This window comes from Symphalangus syndactylus, chromosome 23, assembly GCF_028878055.3.
Source record: "Symphalangus syndactylus isolate Jambi chromosome 23, NHGRI_mSymSyn1-v2.1_pri, whole genome shotgun sequence".
NCBI lineage: Eukaryota > Metazoa > Chordata > Mammalia > Primates > Hylobatidae > Symphalangus > Symphalangus syndactylus.
This window is the reverse complement of record NC_072445.2, coordinates 52,516,985-52,542,380: the sequence shown is the minus strand read 5'-3', so window position 1 is coordinate 52,542,380 and position 25,396 is coordinate 52,516,985. Positions and strand designations below refer to the sequence as shown.

The 25,396-nt window shown below is 42.0% G+C and overlaps 1 protein-coding gene and 2 pseudogenes across 4 annotated transcripts in view; 1 reads left to right on the top strand and 2 right to left on the bottom strand.

Moving 5' to 3' along the window:
• RNF144B (ring finger protein 144B) overlaps positions 1-25,396 on the top strand; it is a 200,393-nt gene that overhangs the window by 93,796 nt on the left and 81,201 nt on the right. Inside the window, exon 1 of one of the 4 annotated variants that reach the window (XM_055263259.2) lies at positions 24,816-25,113. The exons of the other annotated variants lie outside the window; for them this stretch is intronic. The gene's annotated coding sequence lies outside the window, so the exon portion shown is untranslated. Of the gene's footprint in view, positions 1-24,815; positions 25,114-25,396 lie in introns of those variants that run through there. 4 annotated transcript variants of the gene reach the window in all.
• LOC129473224 (ATP-dependent RNA helicase DDX18-like) lies at positions 5,373-7,659 on the bottom strand (annotated as a pseudogene).
• LOC129473269 (inosine-5'-monophosphate dehydrogenase 1-like) lies at positions 8,787-10,541 on the bottom strand (annotated as a pseudogene).

The following is a 25,396-nucleotide window of genomic DNA, read 5'->3' as shown; positions in this document are numbered from 1 at the left end:
TATTGTTATGTGTGAATTTGATCCTGTCATTATGATGTTAGCTGGTTATTTTGCTCGTTAGTTGATGCAGTTTCTTCCTAGCTTTGATGGTCTTTACAATTTGGCATGTGTCTGCAGTGGCTGGTACCGGTTGTTCCTTTCCATGTTTAGTGCTTCCTTCAGGAGCTCTTGTAAGGCAGGCCTGGTGGTGACAAAATCTTTCAGCATTTGTTTGTCTGTAAAGGATTTTATTTCTCTATTTCTCCTTCACTTATGAAGCTTAGTTTGGCTGGATATGAAATTCTGGGTTGAAAATTCTTTTCTTTAAGAATGTTGAATATTGGCCCTCACTCTCTTCTGGCTTGTAGGGTTTCTGCCAAGAGATCCACTGTTAGTGTGATGGGCTTCCCTTTGTGGGTAGCCCGACCTTTCACTCTGGCTGCCCTTAACATTTTTTCCTTCATTTCAACTTTGGTGAATCTGACAATTATGTGTCTTGGAGTTGCTCTTCTCGAGGAGTATTTTTTTGGTGTTCTCTATATTTCCTGAATTTGAATATTGGCTTTCCTTGCTAGGTTGGGGAAGTTCTCCTGGATAATATCCTGAAGAGTGTTTTCCAACTTGTTTCCATTCTCCCTGTCACTTTCAGGTACACCAATCAGATGTAGATTTGGTCTTTTCACATAGTCCCATATTTCCTGGAGACTTTGTTCATTTCTTTTTACTCTTTTTTCTCTAAACTTCTCTTCTTGCTTCATTTCATTCATTTGCTCTTCAATCACTGATACCCTTTCTTCCACTTGATCAAATGAGCTACAGAAGCTTTTACATGTGTCATGTAGTTCTCATGCCGTGGTTTTCAGTGCCATCAGGTAATTTAAGGACTTCTCTACAGTGTCTATTGTAGTTAGCCATTTGTGTAATCTTTTTTCAAGGTTTTTACTTCTTTGTGATGGGTTTCAACATCCTCCTTTAGCTCGTCTGAAGCCTTCTTCTCTCAACTCATCAAAGTCATTGTCCGTGCAGCATTGTTCCATTGCTGGTGAGGAGCTGTGTTCCTTTGGAGGAGAAGAGGTGCTCTGATTTTTAGAATTTTCAGCTTTTCTTCTCTGGTTTCTCCCCATCTTTGTGCTTTTATCTACCTTTGGTCTTTGATGACGTGACGTACAGATGGGGTTTTGGTGTGGATGTCCTTTCTGTTTGTTTGTTTTCCTTCTAACAGTCAGGTCTGTCGGATTTTGCTGGAGGTCGACTCCAGACCCTGTTTGCCTGGGTATCACCTGCAGAGGCTGCAGAACAGCAAATATTATAGAACAGCAGATGTTGCTGCCTGATTCTTCCTCTGGAAGCTTTGTCTCAGAGGGGCACCCAGCTGTATGTGGTGTCAGCTGGCCCCTACTAGGAGGTGTCTCCCATTTAGGCTACTCGGGGTCAGGGACCCACTTGAGGAGGCAGTCTGTTTGTTCTCAGATCTCAAACTGCATGCTGGGAGAAGTACAACTCTCTTCAAAGCTATCAGACAGGGATGTTTCATTATCTGCATTTTCTAGTAAGGAAACCAAGGCTCAGACAGGCTAGGAAACTAGTAGTGAGTTTTATGTCCTTACTCTTGACTAGACAGCTGATATTCAGGGGGGCCATGATTTGAACCCAGCATTGGTAGATTCAAAAGTCTATGCTCTTTTCATTGCAGAATCGTCTTTTAATTTTTGGTAATGTGGTTTTACTCCAGGTGTTTCTAGTTTCAAATAACTGAAATAAATTTGAACTAGCTTTTTTAAAAAAGGAAAAGTTGCTTTAAAGACAAGGAGTGTCTTGAGGAACCTAAAGATAGGACTCCAGCTGGCTTCTAGGAGGAACTGGAACTGAGAGCTGTTTAGCTAGAGTTCTGTTCCTCTGACTCTTCCCTCCTGTCTTGCACATCTGCTTTATGTTCTGTCTGTGGCTTTCTCTGCCGCGTGTGTAGGTGACAGAATATGGCTGCTGCACAGCTTTGACCAGGCACAGAGATGAGCTGTCCCTAAATCCATATTCCTAGTAGGGAAAATCTGATTGACTCTGCTTCATTTGTATTTTTATTTACTTTTAAGGCAGGGCCTTGCTTTGTCACCCAGGCTGGAGTGCAGTGGCACCATCATGGCTCACTATAGTGTTGACCTCCTGGGTTCAAGTGATCCTCCTGTCTCAGCCTCCTAAGTATTATAGCTGGGACTACAGGAACATGCCACCAGCTATTTTAGCCCAGCTAATTCTTTTCTTTTCTTTTCTCTTTTCTTTTTCTTTTTTCCTTCCTTCCTTCCTTCCTTCCTTCCTCCCTTCCCTTCATTCTTTCTTTCATTCTTTCCTTTTTTTTTTCAAGGTCTTGCCCTGTTGCCCAGGCTGGTCTCTAACTCCTGGCCTCAAGCAATCATCCTGTCTTAGCCTCCCAAAGTGTTGGGGTTACAGGCATGAGCCACTGCACCTGGCTGGCTCTGCTTTCAACAGATATCCATCATGGGTCCAATCAGCTTTTAGCCAAGAAGGCAGAATTACATAATCCAAACATGGCTGCTACTCATGGCACCAGTTTTGACTGGTAGGAATGTGTGACTCTAGTCTTTTCTCACTCATCTGGTATGGCTGCAGCCTATTCTGTGTACTCTGTTACATGGAGAAGTCTAATAGTTTCCTTTCCTGTTTGACCCATGATTATAGCTCTTTGAAGAGCAAATAAGACGAGGACAGGCGTGACCAATATGCTGACATGTCAGTGATTTTCTTCTCTTGAAACACATCCTCATTGTTTCCACAATCTCATTCCTTATAGCCTGATTTTCCCCCACCCCACCCCACCTCTCTCATATGGGAATACAGTTAGAGTATCTGCTCAAAAGAAATCACCCACTTTCTTTGGAGCTCAACTTTTCACTTGGGCTACAGCTCCAACTGACTCCCTTTGCCAATATAAACCCCTCCCCAAACTTGTTGTGCTTATTCTCTATGATAATGCTGAGAGTCCTTTTCCCAATTGTCACTACTTATCCAGAAGTTGGTCCAGTTATTCGCACTGGGCACACTGAGAAGAATAAATTCACGGGGGCTCTTAGGAACAAATGGTGGTCACCAACTCTCTTCTCAATTGAAATAGCTCCAATGGAAGGGGGTCAAATCTCAACACCCAGTTACATACATGTATACTTTCTGTTTTCTTCTACAGCTGTAAAGAAAAAGAAACTCAAGGGGAAAAAATTATTGTTACATTTTTTGTAGGTGGTCCCAAACTTATGAATGTTTAGGGTTCCTAAATGTTTAGGGTTCTAGTTGTTTAGAACTTGGAAGTTATTTTATTTTGGATACAATACTGTGCTTGCTGGTTTAGGTTTCTGGCCAAACTGCAAATAATAATTTGGCCTACAACATAGCTGATTTGACCTTGAATTATGACCTCGAAATTTACCTTACCCTTAAAATTGGAGTCTGAACTCTTCTGGTCAATAGCCTGAATTCATTAGCTTTCTAGATATTCATTCCCCTAAGCTTCTCTAAAGTTTGGTACTCCCTGGAACCTCTGTTTTCCTCTTACTGTAGAGAAGGTAGGGGGACAACACAGAGGTATGTAAGTGGATGATGGATGTGGGCTCCAGGTATTGAAAGATGTAGTGGCAGTAGATGGTACAAAAAGAAGGATAAGACTGAGTAGAAAGTAGTGAGTTTTATGACCTTAGTGACGCTCAAAAAAAGAGGAGGCTGGTAAAGAGGAATAGGGAGGAAAGAATGACTGGCTGCAATTGTTGATAAATAGATATTGCATGTTGTCAATATCTGCATTTAAAATATTAACTATTTTTTGCATGCAATTCTTTGAGTTGCTCTTTCCCCCCCATTATTTTTTTATTTTACTTATTTGTTGGTTTGTTTGGAGACAGGGTCTCACTCTGTCACCCAGGCTGGAGTGCAGTGGTGTGATCATGGCTCACTGCAGCCTCAACCTCTCGGGCTCAAGCGATCCTCTGGCTTCAACCTCCCAAGTAGCTGGAACAACAGATGCATGCCACCACACCCAGCTAACATTTTGATTATTTGTAGAAATGAGGTCTCCCTATATTGGCCAGGTTGGTCTTGAACTTCTGGGCTCAAGTGATTCTCCCAGCTTGGCCTCCCAAAGTGCTGGGATTACAGGTGTGAGCCACTGCGCTGTGCCTATCTTTCCTCTCCATTAGCCTTCAGTAAATAGATAATAAATTTTACAGCATTCATCATTTGTTTAGCTGGGTGCCTGAACTTGCCTCCCTGGGATAAGGCACCATGACTGCACAGAAATCCAGCCAGATAATGGGAAGGTGTGCACTGGCTTCTCATTGCATGGCTATGTAGTGTAATCACAACATACCTTTGTGGGGCTCCTGTTTATGTGGCTTTAGTAGATGATTTCATCCTCTTTTCTGACTTGGAACCAGACAACTTTACATTTGCAGCAAACAGATGGACAACAGGGTTGAAATAAGATCTTGTACTGAAATAGTCCTTGAGTCATACTCCTTGACTGTTCTCTCATACAGGAAACTTGCCTCTTCCTTCTTGCAGAAGGCCAAGGCTGAGAATTCAGTGTACTCAGAGTTGTTGGACTCTTTTCTCAATATATATTATGTTGGATATTTTTCTTCTTGGTCAATATTGAGAGTCTGCCAGTATAAGAATATTATCTAATTTGTTTTGGCAGAACACCTGGCCTTTTGCCCTAAGTAGATATTTAAAAATAGAACTAAAAGTTTTGCATTAACTTGTTTTTGTCCTCTTTCCAAAAAATATCCTGACATGAGAAAAAAAGGGGAGCTTGATTTTACCTATAGTTTTCTTTGGGAAGCAAGGGTGCTCTAGTTCAGGGGTGTCCAATCTTTTGGCTTCCCTGGGCCACATTGGAAGAAGAAGAATTTTCTTGGGCCACACATAAAATACACTAACATTAATGACAGCCAATGAGCTAAAAAAATTGCAAAAAAATTGTATAATGTTTTAAGAAAGTTTACAAATTTATGTTAGGCTGCATTCGAAACCATCTTGGGTCACAGGGCTGCAGGCTGTACAAGCTTGCTCTAGCTGAAACTCACTTGACTTGGTCATTGGGTCCTAGTATACATTGTGCCAGTAACTGTGTGACCTTATGAAAGTTCATCTTTCAGTGCTGTTTCCCCATCTGTAAAATGGGAATGATAAAACCTCAACTGAAGGGTTGTTGTAAGTATTAAATGAAATGACATTTGTGAAAGTATTCAGATGAGATAATATTGTTGTATTAACATAGATTTTTTAAAGGTACAAAAAGAATTATATTAAAACAGTAACATACATTTGTATGTATGAGGGAGGGATATTTAAAATTAAAATATTATATAATCACAAGAAAGACCAGATATTCCTTGCTCTGCCCTTGGGCACCCAAGAAAATTAAAGCCTGTTTTATATCACCAAAATGAAAAAGAGGCTTGATAGAAGTAACAGTGCTCAGTGCTTTGAACCCCAGTCAATTTATACTCTTGTTAGATAAGTCCAAATTCTAAAGGCTACAAAAATCCTGTTAAATCAAGGGGAAAAAATTCATTTTAGGATAAAGTTATTCAAGATGAAAGAAAGGCGTGTCTTCAGTGAGAGAACTGCCTGCTGTTGGATGATTTCTTGCTAATGTGTTTAAAGATTTTGGACTTCTCAATTTTCTTGGTTTTTTGGTAGCCAAATCCACCACTACCCCCTCGCTTTTTCTGCTTGCCTTCATTGCAGTTGATGTTCAGATCAACAAAGGGAGGCACCTTGAAACCAAATGACAGAGCAACTTGAGGCAAATTTAAGTTATTAACATTAAAGATCTGTTTCAGAGAATGGGAATCATAGGCTTGTACATACGGCTTATATGGTTCCTGAGCTGACTTACGAAGAAAGTAGTTCTCTTCAATCAATTTCTCAAGCTGGGACTGAATGTCAGAAATTTTAGACCAGGAAAAATCTAATAAACTTAATGGAACCTTGGATTGTTTCAAGTAGCAAAGAAAACCCAATTATTCTGGGCACAAAATGAGCAGGGCATGCCCTCTCCCATTCAGGCCTCTGGCTGTTCTACCTACACAATGAATGTATTCCTTAGGGTCATCCGGAGGGTCATACTGAACAATCCAGTCAACTTCAGGAATGTCCAGTCCTCTTGCTGCCACATCCGTACACAATAGTGTTCCTGAATCTGGGTTGCAGAACTGGAAGAATGTGGTTGTACACTTAATTTGCTTTTGCTTTCCATGAATGGCCACATCGGGCAAATCAATGTAGTTCAGCAACTCATAGTGGTATTTCACGGACATGCAAGATGAAAAGAAGACCATAAGCTTCTTCTTTCGATTCTTCTTAAGAAATGTAAAGAGCAGAAGGAATCTCTTTTTGGAAGGACAAACAACATATCCCTGCTCAAGACCATCCACTGTTGCATTAGCTTTATCATCATCAGCACCAACATACAATGCCTCCTTTTTCAGATAAATCCTTGCCAGGCCTTCAACTTTTTGAGTTTGGGTGGCAGGAAAGAGCATAGTCTGTCTACATGTTGGCAAAAGTTTAATAACTTGCTTTAATTCCTCTGCAAACCCAACATCCAAGATATGATCAGCTTGATCAATAACCAGACACTGCAGGTTTTTATACATAAGCCCTGGGGTATTCTGCATATGGTCCAGCAGACGGCCTGGTGTGGCCACAATGATGTTGATCCCATTAGCAAGTTTCTGTGCTTCAGCAGATCTGTTACTGCCACCCATTATCAACCCGTAGGTATGCATGTGGCATGTCTTTAGCTCCATAAGAACACCAAAAGTTTGCATGGCTAGTTCTCTAGTAGGTGAGAGAATAAGGACTCCCACTCCATTCCTGGGCATGAACTTTCACTTAACAATGAGTTCAGCTGCAGGAATGAGAAAACCCAGAGTTTTACCACTGCCTGCTTTTGCAGCTACTAGAAGTCCCTGCCTTCCAGAAGTGGTCTGATACTTTTATGCTGAATTTCAGTCATGTTTGTAAAACCCATTTCTTTTATTGCCTTCAGAGTGTTTTCATTGACAAGATTACGTAGAGAAACAAATGAAGTATCCTCAAAAGCTCCTGTCAGTCCCAGGGGCAGGCTGGTCACCTCACTGTCATCTTCATCATTATCTGGCTTCTCCACATTATTTTCTGTTTCTTTAGGAGTCTCTGCACTTTCTTCTTCAGATTCCCCTTTGTTTTTAGTTTTTGCTTTTTTTGTATCAGACCCAGCATTGTTCAGCATTTTTCTCTTTTTCTTCTTCTTTTTCTTTTTTGATTCTGAATTGGGAGACTGCATTGCTGCTTCTCCATTGGTCAATATGGTGGATTTCTGGGGAGATTTTTTAACTTTTATATTTTCCACTGCTTCTTGAGACATGTCTCCATTTGGAGCTTCTGATAAGCCCACATTCATAGAACGTTTTGATTTTTTAACCTTTCCACCTCCCATTGTTTCTTCAGACACATTTCCATTTTGAGTTTCTGATAGGGTCAGATATGAGGCCCCCTGCAACTTTAGGTTCCGCTACTACAATTTGAGGTTCCACTTCTCGATCTTCTTGCACAGGAGTTTCATTGGCAGGTGAGACATGCTGTCCAAGTAGTGTCCAGACCACGGTGCCACACAGTCAACATAGATTTTTGATATGGTTTGGCTGTATCCCCCACCCAAATCTCATCTTGAATTGTAATAATCCCACGTCTCAAGGGCAGGGCCAGGTGGAGATAACTCAGTCATGGGGTGGTATCCCCCATAGTGTTCTCATGGTAGTGAGTAAGTCTCATGAGATCAGATGATTTTATAAATGGGAGTTCCCCTGCCCAAGCGCTCTTGCCTGCCACTATGTAAGACGTGCCTTTGCTTCTCCTTTGCCTTCTGCCATGATTGTGAGGCCTCCCCAGCTATGTGGAACTGTGAGTCCATTAAACCTCTTTCCTTTATAAATTACCCAGTCTTGGGTATGTCTTTATTAGCAGTGTGAGAATGAACTAATATAATTTTGATTAATTTTCAGAGATTAGAACTATCCTTCCTCTATAACAAAATAATTCATAATGAGCAAGGAGTAATTAATCCACTTAAAGATTTACTTATTCTAAACTAAGTATATTTTCTCACTGCCTTTTATTCAATCCTTGCTGGAGAGAGGTAATAATGTTGACCTGTGATTCTGTTTCCTTTTTTTTTTTTTTTTTGAGACCTGCTTGATTTATTCTGATTATTTAATACACAATGACACAACTGTGATCCCAAAGTGTGCAGAGTTAAAGCCTTCAACTGCAGCTGGGGAGAGGGCAGGAATGGTACACCTGTGGATGGTGGTGAGTCAGGAATGATGGGCAGGGGGCCATGACCAGGGCAGCCGAGTCCTCCCCAGGGCCAGGCACCGGGGAGTATCCTGAGGAGCAGGACCCAAGGGTAGCCCAGGGCTGGGGAAGGGTCAGAGACCTCCCCTAGGTCTAGGTCTGGAACGCAGAAGTTCCACATGGCTGAGGGTGCAGCAGCCCAGGAAGGACCAGAGGCAGGGCCAGGAGAGCACCATTTCCTGAGGGGCTGGGGGCAGGGAGGTGCCCTACAGGAGAAGCCAGGAGGGGCCACCTGCCCCTGGGGTGGGGGCTGGGCTGGAGCAGGCTGCAGCAAAAAAGACCTGAGGCAGGTGCAGGGCCTGAGAGCCTGGGGGGATGGTATGGGGGAGCTCCCAGGGCAACCTGGCCCAGGGAGCAGTCCTGACTCAGCAGAGGATGTCCAGGGAGGGGCTGCAGACCCCTCAAGACCTTCCCTCCTCTCTCCCTGGAAAGGAGCTGGGGAACCCGTAGTGCAAATCTGTGGACCACTCAGTTATGGAGGGAGGCTGTGCCTGAAGGGGGACACTGGGGTGCGCCCCATCCACTACCTCGGCCTCCACCACTGTCCTCAGTAATAGCCGCTTCTCGTAAAAGTGCAGGCCATGGACACCACCCTCAGTCTGGGCTGACACGGTCTGCTTCTCAAACTTGAGCTCTCCTGAGTACATCATGGACCAAAGGACAGACAGGCTGTGGCCCCGATATCCTGGCAGCCATGCTGGATGCCCACTATGTGGTAGGGCATGAACTTCTGAGTGTAACCTTTGTCCTGGATGGAACACGAGGCACCCTGCGCTATCTTCACCTTATCCCCCTCACTGAAGTATCGTTTCCGGCTGCTGCTGCTCTTCTCCATGGCATCCAGTGAGCCCATGCCCAGATACTTCTTAAGCTGCACCCCGTCTGAGAAGTACTCACAGGGGGCCTCCGTGGTGGCAGCCAGCAGGGAACCCATCATCACTGTGGAGGCTCCAAGTTCCAGGGCCTTGACCATGTGCCCCACGGTCTGGATGTCGACATCCGGATATAATGGGCACACCAAAGCGCCGGGCATACTCGGCCACCTTGTACACAGCAGTGCCTTGGGGCCGACCGCAGGCCATCACTTCTTGGGTGATGCAGATGGAGCCACAGCTCATCCCCACGCACAGCCCGTCCACACCAGCATCAATCAGGTTCTTGCCCTGGGCTGCTGTCACCACGTTCCCCCCAGTCACCTGGAGGTTGGGGTACTTCTGTTTGATGTAATGCACTATGGCGATCTGATACACTGAGTTCCCTTGGGATAAGTCCAAGATTATGACGTTGACGCCCGCCTGGGTGAGCAGGTCCAGGAGGTATTTGCCATCCGCAGGAGTGCCCACAGCTGCCCCCCACAGCAGCTGCTCGTGGGAATCCTTGGAGGCCAGAGGGTAGTCTCGGTTCTTCTTCAGATCAGTGCGGGCGATGATGGCCACCAGCTCATCCAGATCGTTGATGATAGGCAGCTTCCCTTTCTTGCTACACTGCAAGATCTCATTTGCCTCTTTCAACGTCATGCCTGCTAGAGCCACCACCAGCTCTATCCTTGGCTTCATCACCTCACTGAGGAGGGTGTTGTGATCCTTCTCAGCAAGAAAGTTGATGTCCGAGGAGGTGACGATGCCCACCAGCTTGCTGCACATGATGCCCGCCTCAGTCATCGGGATGCCAGAGAAGCCATGCCGCATCTTGGGCTCCAGCACATCACCCACAGTGTGCGAGGGGCTCAGCACCATGGGGTCCATGAGGAAGCCCCCCTGTTCAAACTTCTTGACCTTCTGCACCTCTTGGCCTGGAACTCTGGGGTGTAGTTGTGGTGAATGAAACCAATACCTCCCATCAGAGCCATCGCAATGGCCATGTTCGCCTCTGTCACAGTGTCCATGGGGGAGGAGATCAGCGTCAGCAGCGTCTTAGGCGTGATCTTCCGGGTCAGTCAGGACTGAGGTCAGGTCCACTTCATCAGCTATGAAGTCTGTGAATCCTGGGAGAATCCAGACGTCGTTGTAGGTGAGGCCGTCAGTGCTGGTGAAGAGCTGCTACGGGATGAGCCCATCCTCAGGCACGTAGCTGGTGCCGCAGTTGCTCAGATAGTCCGCCATGCTGCCGTGAGACCCCGGACCCCACCTAAACACCTGCGCAACCGCTGCTGCTGCTGCTGCTGCCTCGATTTTTTAAATACAATATAAAATATAGTCTAATTCAGGGCATGCTGTGGGTCACAATGCCTCATGCTGCTCACTTGGGGTTATTTATTGCCGTCACACTTTCTGGTAAGAGACATAAACTGATGTAATATCAAAGGAACACCATAAGCCATTTGAACTGTTGAACTGATATAATCATGAACTGGGCAGATGGCCATCCAAGTTTACAGCATTCTTTTGGGCATGATGGCATCTGATTTCTGCTTTTTTATCTCTCTCCAATTTTGATAGCCTCAGGTATATGCTGCAACATATATATCGTCCAAGGTCCTGTAGAATTATGTGTAAAAATCGCAGGTTGACAAGATTGGAAAATATTTTTAAGGATTAACCCTGTGTAGTAACATCGTTCACTCTCAAAAGTTTTGTCTCTGTTGGTCAGTTCGTGGATTACTTCCATCAAAAGAGGATTTTAGATTGGTTATTTTCAACATAACCACTGAAAATGAGAGCTTCAGCCTGTGTATGCATTAGGTCCTATAAAAGGAAGACAGATACTGGGCAAGGACCCCCTCATCCTGATAGAATGGTCTGGGAGCCTTGCACCAAAGTTTCTCTTATTTGTTTTGATTTGTTCTCACCCTTACATGGGGAGGTGAGGGTGAACTAGTTATGACTGAACTACTTATCTTTATTCACAGTGCTTATCAGAGGAGTATAAAATACTTCTTTTGTCTTTTGATAAAATTAGAAATTTATGTGTTATTAACATATCATTAATGAGCCTCTTTGGGTTTAAGAAAGCACCAGAAATTAACAAACAATTAGGAATAAAACTAGGGTTTACTTTCCATGATTATCTTTTGCTTTTATTATAGCTTGAAAAAGTTTATAAGTAAGTCGTTTTAAAGTTTTTAAAAAATATTTTTAAGACCGGGGGTCTCACTATGTTGCCCAAGCTGGTCTTGAGCTCCTGGCCTCAAGCAATTCTCCTGCCTCAGCCTCCTGAGTTTTAAAGTTTTTTTTTTTTGAATTAAATGCCTGGGATGGAGAAACTTGTTCTCTGCCATCAACAAAGCTTACCGCTTATCCATCCCTCTGACTTTGCTCATGTAATTCCGTTTGCCCAAAAGGCTCTTCTTCCTCCTTCTCTCCATTGGCTTCCCACATTTCTACCCACTAAATTCTCCAGGTCTTACAGGGCTGGGCTCAAAATGCTGAGTGCCTTCCTGAAACTCGGTGCTACTCTGACCAGCTGACAGGCCTAATTGTCTTTTTTGACACCACTTGAAGTCTTATGTTTTATTTATCTTTGTATTCCCAGTACCTAATAAATAACCTGTAGATAATAGGAGCTTTAGAAGTGTTTGTTGAATAGAGCAATGAAAGTAAGAGCATTATAGAAGAGAGGAAGCCTAGAAGAGGATGTCTAACTATATGGTGGGGAAAGGTGAGTAGGAGGGAGATTCCAGAAAAGATACACCTTGAGTGACATTTTTTTCTGTGTGTGTGTGTGGGATGAAGAGCTATTGGTCAGGTGGAAAAGGCAGGGAAGAATGGCCTTGGTAAATGGAGAACCATCTGTGAGTGTGAAATTTAGAGTACTTAGAAATGTTTAGTGTGGCTGAAACTGAGATGCAAAGTGAAGATGGAGGAAAAGAAGATGAATCTAAAATGAAAGGTAGGGTGTATATTTGAACTTTGTGCCAATTAAAAAATCATTTAGGTTAGTAGTTAGAATTGCCTCTGTGGTGCTTAGGTCAATAGTATAAATAAAAGTCAGGTGTGGGATTAGATTTCATGAGCTCATTTGATTAGAAGAGCTTGAATATTTAATTCATTATGTAACAATTACCTCAGAGTAAATGGGCTGGACATGGTGGCTCACACCTGCAATCCCAGCACTTTTGGGAGGTCAAGGCAGGAGGATCACTTGAAGCCAGGAGTTTGAGACCAAACTAGGCAACATAATGAGATTCCTGTCTCTTTAAAGAAAAAAAAAAATAAATGGGTGGGTATAACAGTTTGTGTTTGAAACAAATGTTTGCTGAAATCACAAACTGAAATCCTAGAAATTTTAAGGTAATTCTTCCTGACTTAGAGGCAAAAATACTGGAGTCTCAATTTAACCCTAAATGGTTAAATAGTGAATGTCCCATTTTGTGGGACAACTTTATAGCTAATACTATGCCTCAATGAGGCTTTCCTGTTGTATCAGTCACTAACCATTTAAAAATGTGATACTTATCAGCAGTTCATAAGTAGATAAGCTTTTTTTTTTTAAAAAAAATAATGACTACTTTTGTAAAGATTAAAAGAAATAATGTATGTAGAATGCTTAGTACCAAGTACCATGCCTGGCACACAATAGATATTCAGTAATATAATATGTTTTTTTTCTCAAACTCCCAGAGAGCTGAGGAAGCTTCCACTTTATCATTATGAAGTTTCAGAAGAAATAACATCCTGCCTCCAAGTGTACCCTTGCTAAAATATCCGCTAATTCTTTTGTGGAAGTTTGGAATTTCCTTGGTGATTTTAAACAAGATTTCCGCTCTCAAGTGTGTTCATTGTACGAGTCCTGTATCACCAGTGCTGATCTGAGTACAGAATCGTCAACCCTCAGTGGGACTAAATATTTCAGGATTACTTGTATTTGAAATATTTCTGGCCAAGCACGGTGGCCCATGCCTGTAATCCCAGCACTTTGGGAGGCCGAGGTGGGTGGATCAGCTGAGGTCGGGTTGAGACCAGCCTGGCCATCATGGTGAAACCCCGTCTCTATTAAAATTACAAAAAATTAGCTAGGCATGGTGGCAGACACCTGTAATCCCAGCTTCTTGGGAGGCTGAGGCAGGAGAATCACTTGAACCCGAGAGGCAGAGGTTGCAGTGAGCTGAGAAAAAAAAGAATTAGTTCTGATCTCTTTCACCTCAAGGGTTCAGTGAATCATGCTGAGGCCTTCCTGATGTATGAGACAGATAGTTTTCTTTTGGATTTATGGGTGGGCAGCAGGTTTGCCTGAGCTACTAATACTGAGTATGAATTGAGATGCCAGGTTGGAAAATGAAAACTTAAACCAAGTTATTGCTGGGCATAACTCAGGAGTATTGCATGCCTTTGGTTTGTTTTGATTAAATTCCCAGGTGATACAATCATCAGGCTATTAAAAATAATCATCTGACTATTAAAAATAATTAATTGCCTTGTTTTCTACTTAGTGGTATAATGTTTCCAGATTTGTAAGTTAGAATGCATTTTGCAATGGGACAATGAAACAGGGGCAATAGTTACTGTGATTTAATGTTTAGGGGGCAGGGCAGGTTGCCTGGCCACATCACCATGAGGATTTCAGGGAGCATTTCTTTGGATATGTGTAATTTTCCAAACCCCAATAACTAGAAAAATAGACTATTAACCTACTTGGCCAAAATAAAGTAGAACTATAACAAATATAAAAGTAGAGATTTTTTAGATCACATTTCTTCACCACAATCCAATTAAATTAGAAACCAATACTAAACATATGACCAGAAAATAACTACTTGGAAACTAAGAAACAGTCTCCCAGATAAACCTTTGATGAAAGAGAAAATATAAGAGAAGAAAAAGGTTCTTTGGAGAGGAATAACAAAGTATACTTTATACCCAAATATTTAAGGCATAGCATATACTCAAAACTTTACTTGGAAAAAAATTTATAACAGTAAATATCTTTATTATTCATAAAGAAGAGGACAGCAAAACACGTACCTGCCTCCAGCCCCTCATAAACCAAACAAACAACATATATACAAGGTAGGAAGAGGGGATGATAAAGTTACAAGTGAGAATTAATGGAATAAGGAAAAAATGTAGGAAGGTTAAATAAGACAAAATACTGGAAAAAGAGCAAGCGTATAACAAGATTAGGAATAAGGAAACAAATGCATTACAGATGCATAAAAGATGGAAAGAATTATAAGAATTATACATGGACACTCCTGGCTAACAAGGTGAAAAGCTGCCTCTACTAAAAAAATACAAAAAATTAGCCGGGCATGGTGGTGGGCACCTGTAGTCCCAGCTATTTGGGAGGCTGAGGTGGGAGAATGGCGTGAACCCGGGAGGCAGAGCTTTCAGTGAGCGAGATTGCACCACTGCACTCCAGCCTGGGCCACAGAGCGAGACTCCGTCTCAAGAAAAAAAATGAAAAAATAAAAAAAAAAAGGCCGAGCGCAGTGGCTCACACCTGTAATCCCAGCACTTTGGGAGGCTGAGGCACGTGGATCACAAGGTCAGGAGATTGAGACGATCCTGGCTAACATGGTGAAAGCCTGTCTCTACTAAAAATACAAAAAATTAGCCAGGCATGGTGGTGGGTGCCTGTAGTCCCAGCTACTCGGGAGGCTGAGGCAGGAGAATGGCATGAACCTGGGAGGTAGAGCTTGCAGTGAGCCAAGATTGCGCCACTGCACTCCAGCCTGGGCAACAAAGGGAGACTCCATCTCAAAAAAAAAAAAAAAAGTTATACATGCACAGTAGGGTTTCGCCATGTTGGGCAGGCTTGTCTTGAACTCCTGACCTCAGTTGATCCACCCACCTCGGTCTCCCAAAGTGCTGGGATTACAGGCATGGGCCCCCCAGCCCCTTGTTATATTTTTAATATAAACATTGATCAATATAAAAATATTTTAGGTTGGGTGTGGTGGCTTATGTCTGTAATCCCAGTGCTTTGGGAGGTCAAGGTGGGAGTATGTCTTGAGACCAGCCTCGATAATACAGTGGGACCCCATCTCCACAAAAAATTTAAAAAATTAGCTGGGCATGGTGGCATGTGCCTGCAATCCTAAGGCTGGAGAATTGTTCAAGGCTGCAGTAAGATATGGTTCCACCACTGCACTTCAGATTGGGCAACAGAATGAGACCCCATCTCTTAAAAAAAAGTTTAAGAAAAGTTTTATTTTTGAAGATCATTTTTGAACTATTTTATTAGTCCACCAATACAATAAAACCAATTATTTTTGTCAATTAGTGTATATTTTAAAAGTTCCATCATTTCCATTATTTATTAGCATCTTCTTTCATTGTCAAAGTGTCCTGGTTTGAATGAGAAATTTATGGTCGTTCTGTCTTTAAAAGTCAGGTAATTACAGTGTTATTCAACCTATCCCAGATTATAGAAAAAAATAAGTATTCCCTCAATTTGCTTTATGAAGCCAGCATGTCTTGAATACCAGTATAGGATAATACAATATGATCAAGAAAGTATTATTCCAGGAATATGAATTTGGTTTCATATCAGAAAATCCAGCCACTTAGTCCATTATATAAAAACTATAAAAGATGAGTAACATAATTATATTAATAGTCTCTGAAAGCCATCTGATGAAGTTCTATTCCTAACAAAGTACTATTCCTAATAAAACTCTTAAGGAGGAATAGAAGGAAATTGCTTAAACATAATAAAGACTGTGAAAAAACTAGCAAACTTCATTATAAATGAACTATTAAAACAATTACATAAGAATCTAGATAGGAAAGCCTGTGATCAGTTTTTTTATTTATCATTACCTTTTGTGTTTTAACAAATGCAACAAGATAAAAAGTTGTGTTTTTGATATATTTACTGGAAAATAAAAAATAAAAGCATCTTTTTTTTTGTTGCTGACATGATTGTGCACATACCACCAAACATGAGACTAAATTTAAAAATCCACTCTAGTAGAATTACTAAAATATTTGGGAAAATGGCTGGATGCAAGATAAATATATGAACTGAAATCTTCTATTTTACCAGTGAGCACCAAGAAATGGGGATATGTGTTCCCTCAAATTATATGATAAAACTCTAAAAATAAACATAATATATAAAGTTCTTGCAATTCAGAATAGAATAGCAATGTAGTGTTCAAAAATTACATAAAATGACTATAAAGCTTTATATTGTCAAACACCCTATTCAAGGAAAGTATGAAAAATAAGAATGCTATAAAATCACTGTAATCAAGATAGTATTGGCTTAGCAATACACAAACATTAGAACAGAATAGATTCAAAAATAGATGCTTCAGAATAGATAAATCAGAATACAGATAATATTTGATACATATTATAGTCCAATTCAGTGGAAAAATCATGAGTTAAATTATTCTGGCATAGGTAGTTCTCTATCTGGTTAAAATACAACAGGACTCATCATAAATGATATAAAGTTAATTCCCTGATGGATGAAAAACAAATTTAACAAATTACCATTTCACAGGAAAATCCAGAAAAACACACATGTACAAGCTAAAGCTTAGGAAACCTTTTAAAGGATGGAAACCCCAGAAACTATATAAGAAAAGGAATAAATATCAGATATATGCAGTCAAAACCCATTGTGTGGCAGCAGTAATGTTAAATCAGTAGACATCAGCTATGTCTGGAAAAAGTATTTGTAAAATATACTGCAGGAAAGGTACTATTAATGATAATTTACAAAGAGCTCTTATAAATTGACAGGAAAAAATAAGCTATACTAAGGCAAAATGGATAAAGGGAATAAATAGATGATTCACAGAGTTAAGATAGGGGTGTGTGTGTGTGTGTGTGTGTGTGTGTGTGTGTGTGTGTACTATACGTAGTCTGATGAAGGAGCACAGAGAACAATGCAAATGGTTAGAAGACCCCCTAGGAAAATAGGTGAGTGAGGAGCTGATGTGAATAGAAAGTAAAAAAAATATATGTATGATGACACTCTTCTTGCAGGACTGTTGAAGGAGATGGGCATGTAAACAATGAGAGTGCTTTATACGTGCCACAGAAGAGGAATACAGGAAGCTGGGTTGGAGGAGGGAGGAAAAGATTGTGCATTGGAGTGGAGATGACCCTGGGCAAGAAGGTGTTTTCTTCACTATTGGCCTTCCAAGATAATTCCTTGCATCTAGGGACATGGTGACTTTCATGAGATTAGCATAGTTTTGTTGATCAGGCATAATAAGAGTTTAAAAGTTATTTTTGAGACCCTTGGAAAAATGCACTTTACAAAGACACGTCACGTGACTGTGATGATTGCTTATTTAAATAGACATATTCTCAAGGTATGGGTATGGAGGGTATAGAGGGCTGCAGGTACCCACTAGTAACTGTAGAAGGGAAATAGACTTTGCCAGCATAGGGGATATTGTTTCTCCTGTAAGATCCAGGACAGGATCCCTCCCCCTTGAAGTACCTGCATTTATTTCCCCACGCAGTGGTTCTCTGCTCCTCTCCATACTCCATCCATCCCTGGCTTCCATGTCTTCACTTTTGTTTCTTTGATCTGTTGCAGATGGCAGTGTTTGTTAACTCTGTCTGGTTTCCTGGTTTCACTGGGGACTTGGTGATTCACTATTTTGCGGGAAGAGGGAGGAGATGGGGAAAGGAGAAGTGGAGAAAAGAAGGACGTGACATTTCTGTCATAGAGAAAACAAGTTTTCAAGGTGCCTTTCAAAATAAAGTCCTACTGGAAAGTTAACATCTATAATATTCCTATCTGTGACTAATGTGGTGTCTGTAGGGTGGAGTCTGAATTCCAAGAATTGAGTTCCCCATCTGTTAAGCCAAGAAGTAATTTGAATCTTAATTCAGGGCAGTCCTCTGTGTCAATGCTGGATGCAGATGCACAGTACGAAGTGCTTCATTTCCTGTAAACTAGTTAATACACTGGCTGTGGTGATGACTATGGGAACACTGGGGATTTTTTTCCCCCAAAATTGATTGTCTTATGCAGGAATTTGGAGGTGACAGTAATAGCAGGATTACCATAAACTTTGCAAACATAAGGATTATCAGGACAATTTCATCTGACTCTGTAGTGGAGAATTTTAATTCAGGGCTCGTGCAGAATCATTTTTTTCTGGAGAGAGTGAGGTGCTGAACTCCGAGATGTCATTGGTCCTTAACCATAACTTGCTAGTGGTGTCATATAGGATATGAGAGTCCTGGACGACAGAATCCTGTGGAGACTTGCTCTCTCATTCAGCTCTCTATCCTGAGTCATTATGGGCTCTCATGTGGAATAATGGCAATGGCAGTTGGAGATGATTCTGTTTTTTCTTGTTGGGTCCCAGTTGGTTTTGACTTGCTCTGTAAGACGTTGAGATGCTTCACGTTAAGTATGAAATAGAACCAAGATGACATGTCTCAAGTTTTGTGAAACTTATGTTATCATACTACATGACTGGATGTATGTCCTGTATGTGTATGTCCTATATGTGTGTATGTAACTGGATGATGTCCTCTAGTCACAGTTTTACTTTCTTTTTTTTTTCTTTTTCTTTTTGTTTTTTTGTGAGACAGAGTCTCGCCCTGTCACCAGGTTAGAGTGCAGTGGCACAATCTCAGCTCACTGTAAACTCTGCCTCCTGGGTTCAAGTGATTCTCCTGCCTCAGCCTCCCGAGTAGCTGGGATTACAGGCATGCGCCACTATGCCCAGCTAATTTTTGTATTTTTAGTAGATACAGTGTTTCACCATGTTGGTCAGGCTGGTCTCGATCTCCTGACCTTGTGATCCACCTGCCTTGGCCTCCCAAAGTGCTGGGATTACAGGCATGAGCTACCGTGCCTGGCCCACAGTTTCACTTTCTCTGTAGTTTGATATCTGTTCTTTGACTGCTGTGCTACCCTGAATACATCTCCGACATAGTTTCTATCATACTATTTTGTAATAGTCTTATTTTGTATTGTCTTACTCTTAGTTCTAGATGCAAACACTCAATAATGCTGAAAGAATAAGATCCACCCCGTTAGATGCAATAGAAAAACGCAAATTAAATTGTAGCTGTTTGGAAATGAGAAATGACCAAACTCTCAGAACACCATGACCTTTGCCTTGTATCTGTTCCTGTGGAGAGAGATTTGCATCTATTGCAGAAGCTGGTTTCCCAATAGTTGGGTTCTTACATCTGATTTATTGAGACCGAACAAACCATTAAAAAAATTATGTTTTAACCACAGGATGTAAGGAAGATGTAAAGTCTAAGGTATGTGTTTCTAACGTAGGTACTAAGGTGGAATAGAAGGATAATATCAAGAACAACTCTAGACTTTTCTTTATTGATTAAAGAGAATAATTTTCCAAAGAATAAATTCTACTTGTTGATTCTTATGTAGGGGTATAATGCACTTTATAATATATACCTATTATATATTATATATTATGTAGTATGATATATATTATTTCAGTGTCTTACACATATATAGGATCTGTAAATTATATTTATTTTTTGGCCTCACATGCAGGGAAAACTTTAAGTATGTTTTAGATTTATTTTGATCTGCTTTTATATGACTTTAGGTATATTATCAGTTAATACAATTTTTTTTTTTTGAGACAGAGTCTTGCTCTGTTGCCCAGGCTGGAGTGCAGTGGTGCGTGATCGCGGCTCACTGCAACCTCTGCCTCCTGGTTCAAACAATTCCTCCTGCCTCAGCTTCCTGAGTAGCTGGAATTACAGGCATGTGCCACCATACCCGGCTAATTTTTGTATTTTTAGTAGAGATAAGGTTTCACCATGTTGGCCAGGCTGGTCTTGAACGCCTGAGCTCAAATGATTCACCTGCCTTCGCCTCCCAAAGTGCTAGGATTACAGGCATGAGCCATTGGCCAGGCTGGTCTTGAACTCCTGACCTCAAATGATTCACCTGCCTTGGCCTCCCAAAGTGCTAGGATTACAGGCACAATCTCTGGTGAACAATTTGTAATATGTCATTGCTCAGAAAGTTAAAAAATATTTTTGTAGATTGTAGTGTCTGGATTTTACATCTCAGTTTGAAATATGAAATGTTACATTTATTTTTTTTTAAATATACGTATTTATTTATTTATTTGAGACAGGGTCTCTGTTGCGCAGGTTAGAGTGCAGTGGTGTGATCACAGCTCACGGCAGCCTCGAACTCCTGGGCTCAAGTGATCCTCCTGCCTCAGCCTCCTGGGTAGCTGGGACTACAGGTGTGTGCTGCCATGTCTTGTTAATTTATTTCTTATTGTTTGTAGAGACAGGGTCTCACTATCACAGGTGCTCAGGCTAATCTTGAACGCCTGGGCTTAGGCCATGCGATTTTCCCAAAGTCCTAGGATTACAGGCATGAGCCACTGTGCCTGGCCTACCTTTATTTTTGTAGTATAAAATAAGCAATTTTTTCTTAGACTTATTTGAGGGCTCCTTTTTTACCTACCCTTTAAATACTGATGTTCTTTTGGGTTCTCTTTTTTTTAACCCTTTCTTTTCCTTCCCCTTTCCCTTTCTTAGATAAATAACACTGACTGAGTTCCTAATGTGTATCAGGCCAGGACCATGGTGTACAGCTGAGCAGGTTGTACAGTACACAATTCCAGGAGCTGCCAGTCACTGCCTCCACCCCAACCACCACCCTGGCCCATCAAGATTTGTATCATGCAGGCATCTCCATGTATCAGGCACTTTGGTAGCTACTTAGAAAACCACTTTTACCCTCACAACAGCCTATGAGATGAATGTCATCATTCCGATTTTATAGATGAAAAAACTGAGTTTCAGGTATGTTAAATAACTTCATTAAGTTTACATAATAATGAGTAGGTAGTGGAGTTTGCCAAGGTCCAAAGCCTCTGCTTCCCTCTATAGCATGTGGGTTGTCTTAGCTTTTGGTAATCTCATCTATGGCCACCACCTAAATGATGGCAATTCCCAAATGACTCTCCACCCTAGATCTTTCTCTGTTGATAGCCTAGTAGTCAGTTCTTCCAGTATGCCCCAGAGGCACCTCTGATTCTATAGATCTTAATTTGAATTATCATGGTTTCCTTACCATCACTTCTCTTTTATTCCCCCTCTTAGTGGTGCCAGCAGTTGGGGCTATTCTTTTTCTCTTATCCCCCTGCATCTGATATAGTCTGGATGTGTGTCCCTGCCCAAATCTCATATCGAAATGTAATCCTCGTTGTTGGAGGTGGGGCCTGGTAGGAGGTGATTGCATCGTGGGGGCAAATTTCTCATGAATGGTTTAGCACCATCCCTCTTGGTACTGTCCTGGGGATAGTGAGTGAGTTCTTGTGAGATCTGGTCATTTAAAGGTGTGTAGCACCACCTCCCTCCCGCCTCCCCCCTCCCCCCAAAACGCTTTCTTGCACCTACTTTGACCATGTGACAGGCCTCTCCAGAGGGCCAAGCAGATGCCAGCATCATGCTTCCTATAAAGCCTGCAGTACTGTGAGCCAATTAAATCTCTTTTCTTTATAAGTTACCCAGTTTCAGGTATTTCTTTATAGCAACGTGAGAATGGACTGATATAACATCCAATCAGATACCAAGTTCCCTCAGTTCTATTTCTGAAATCTCTCTCCATTGGTTCCCTTCCTTTGCCAGATAGTTGTCACTACATTAGCTGAGACCCTCATTCTTTTATTCTGGATGTATCAGCTCTGTCCAAATTATGAAAAACTTCACCCAGAGTCTCATGTCTAAGCCTTTGTTTTGGCTGTTTGCTCAGCCTGGTTTACCCTTCTCTACTACCCCTGTTGGGCTACTTGAAGACTCAGATTTAAATCACTGATATGGTTTCGATCTCTGTCCCCATCCAAATCTCATGTCGAATTGTGATCCCCGATGTTGGAGGTGGGGCCTGGTGGGAGGTAACTGGACCATAGGGACAGAGTTCTCATAAATGGTTTAGCACCGTCTCCTGGTGCTGTTTTTTGTGACAAGAAGTTCTTGAGAGACCTCGTTGTTTAAACATTTGTGGCATTTCCCTGCCCCACCCCACCTTGCTTCTGTTCCAGTCACGTAAGACATGCATGCCTGCTTCCCCTTCGCCTTCTACCATGATTGTAACCTCCCTGAGGGCTGCCCAGCCATGCTTCCTGTGCAGCTGCAGAACCATGAGTCAATTGAACCTCTTTTCTTTATAAATTACCCAGTTTCAGTTATTTCTTTACAGCAATGTGAGAACAGATTAATATAATCACCTTCTCAGAGAAGACTTGATTCTTTTCATCAACTCCTTTCCTTTAAATTCTTCTTTTCTGTGCTCCCAATAGCACATCATGCTTAAGTCTATCATATCACACATCATGTATCACTCACACATTGGGTACAACTATCAGTACCCTGATAATTGATTTGCTTGTCTTACTCCTTCCCTGGATTGAGAGGTCTTTGAGGACAGGGAGACCATGTCTAATATCATTATCTTAATAGAACCTAGCAGCTTGTCTGGGAGGAGATCAATACATGCTCCAGAGAATGAATATCCATTCACACTGTAGACTCCTTAGGAAGATCTGAGAGAGTTTGTTCACATAATATTATAGCATTCAACATATTTATTTAGTCTTGTTAAATTTTGACTGCAATTAAAAAAATTTGCATAGTTGCATGGTTGAAAATAATCAGCGGTGATGTTACTCAGTTGTGCAAAATATTTAGGATAACAGGCAGCACTATTCATGCTTAACCTATGTTCTCATTCATATTGGCAGCAGCTTCTTCCCTTATCCTGTTAACAAGAGATTATAATTTATGAATGGTAATTTGAAAAGTGGACTCTGTATTGAACTTTGAAAGGCTCAGGAGATTTGCATCAACACCAATGAATAAACTAACCTCTTAGAGGATGCTTTTTATCTTTCCTAGTTCCTGTCCACCAAAATGGTCACTATACCAAGAAAATTCCTTGAAATAGATTATCTCAGAACCTAAGCCATTGCTAAATCTGAAAGTTGGACACCCTTTGGGATGGTTTTCATTTACATTCACCTTCCTAATGTAACTCAGATTTAGGTCTCATTCTAGCTTGGCCTGTGTCTGGTTTGGGCCAATCTCTTAAATCTCCCTGGACATCAGTTCCTTTTTTTTTTTTTTTTTTTTTTTTTTGAGACAGAGTTTGGCTCTTGTTGCGCAGGCTGGAGTGCAATGGCACAATCTCGGCTCACTGCAACCTCTGCCTCCCAGGTTCAAGCGATTCTCCTGCCTCAGCCTCTCGAGTAGCTGAGATTATAGGTGCCCACCACCACGCCCAGCTACTTTTTAGTAGAGACGGGGTTTCACCATGTTGGCCAGGCTGGTCTTGAACTCCTGACTCCAGATGATCTGCCCGCCTTGGCCTCCCAAAGTGTTGGGATTACAGACGTGAGCTACAGCACCCAGCCCAGTTTCCTTATTTTTAAAATCAGGTTATTTGCTAAAATAGCTAAGAGACTTTTCAAGCTCAAATATCCTACTGTGGGTTCTCCTACCATCTTATTGCCCCCGTCCTTTTTCTTTTCCTCCCTGACTGGTGAGCTGGTCCTCCTACCTGTGCTAGCATGGCACATGTAGATACACTGTGTTCTTCAGCACTTCACTTTGACCTAGAGGTTTTCTTCAACTTGGAGGGCTGAGAAGCAGTGTTTGCTTGTGTCGTTTGGAATGGTGCCTGTTGGCGTGCACAGATCCTTTCCACAAAGGGCCTGTGAGTCCCTTCCTTTTAGGAAGCACATTCCTGACAGTGGTTGCAAAAGTAGAGAGGGGTTGCAGAGTGAACACAGATTCCTGTGTCAGAGCGACATTCCTAAATGGCAATGTTCAGCAGACTTAGGTGATTGTGATCTATGGGGGATATGGGGAATAAGTAGGTATGCGATTCATTATGAATGTCACACAAATGAAGTGTCCAAGGTTTTGGAGCGAGGAAGCACTTCACAATACCTCACAGCTTCTGGATTATTTTGTTACATTTTTATTTAATTGAGGGTACAACCAGTTAAGTTACAAAGCACTTCAAGTGAAATCATTGTTTCATCAAGAAGTGTCTGTATTTTATGAGGTAAACTAAGATTATTCCCGATTTGATTCACGGGTATTCTAATTTCATCATTAGATGCACAAGGACAAGTCAGGTACAAGCTGTTTTTTGATGAGATATGCATGGGAAGTGTTTCTATAAAACAGTTGTCTGCCACGTGGGAAGGCAGGTCTGGGCTGTTAGAAGTAGAAGAAAGAGATTTAAAGAGCTGGGAAGGAGGGAGAAAATAAAGAAAGGTGGCCTGTGAGGTAGCAGGCGCTTAAGGCCAAGAGGTGAATGCCCCTGTCTGGGCAGGAGAAGGGCGCTAGGGGCAGCTGCCTGCACCCCCTGCTCTGAATTCCTGCAACAGCGGTCCCAGGAGAACAAGAGACAGGTCCTGACAAGTAGTAGAGCCTGGGCAGCGCGTCCGGGTTCGGATAGGGTTAAGGCCATCACCTGCAGCTGAAGTACAACCCAGATGGGAAGTAGGAAGTGCGGCGCCTGAGCTTCCTGTATAAATAAACGCGCTGCTACCGCTGCTGCTGGCGAGCTGTGCCACACGCTCGCGCTGCAACGTTCCCGGGCATGGCAGCTGCCAGTCAGGGCGAGGAGGCGGTCGGAGACTCCGCCTCCTCCCGACCCATAGGTCTGGGAGCGCGAGTCCTGTTGTAATCTTGCAAAGTGTAAAGCTGTCAGCCGCAGAAAACGGAGGAAAGACGGAGAGAATGAAAGAGCTCCTCCTGTCCGGTGTGCCAGCAGCAGCCCGGACTGGCGGTGAGCGCGAGGGACGCTACTGAGAAGCCCGGCGGCGGAGGAACGCAGGTCTCCTGCCAGGTAGGTTTAGCGAGCTTTTTAAAGGCTACAGGCGTTGCAAGACCGGAATGGTGTTGCTAGACTAAGGGAAAAGGATAGGCGACTGTCTGTGACACCAGGATTTTTCAATTTTCTGTCTCTAGTGCTCAAACCATACAGAACTGAATTCATTCTGAATGCCTTAAACACCTGTTAACTTAAAAGAAAAATGCCTTTGTTAAAGGAAAGTAGTTTCATTTCTAATAAAACAGTTGCTATAATAGAATGTATTGTAGAATCCAAGATTAGACCAGACCTCTCCCTA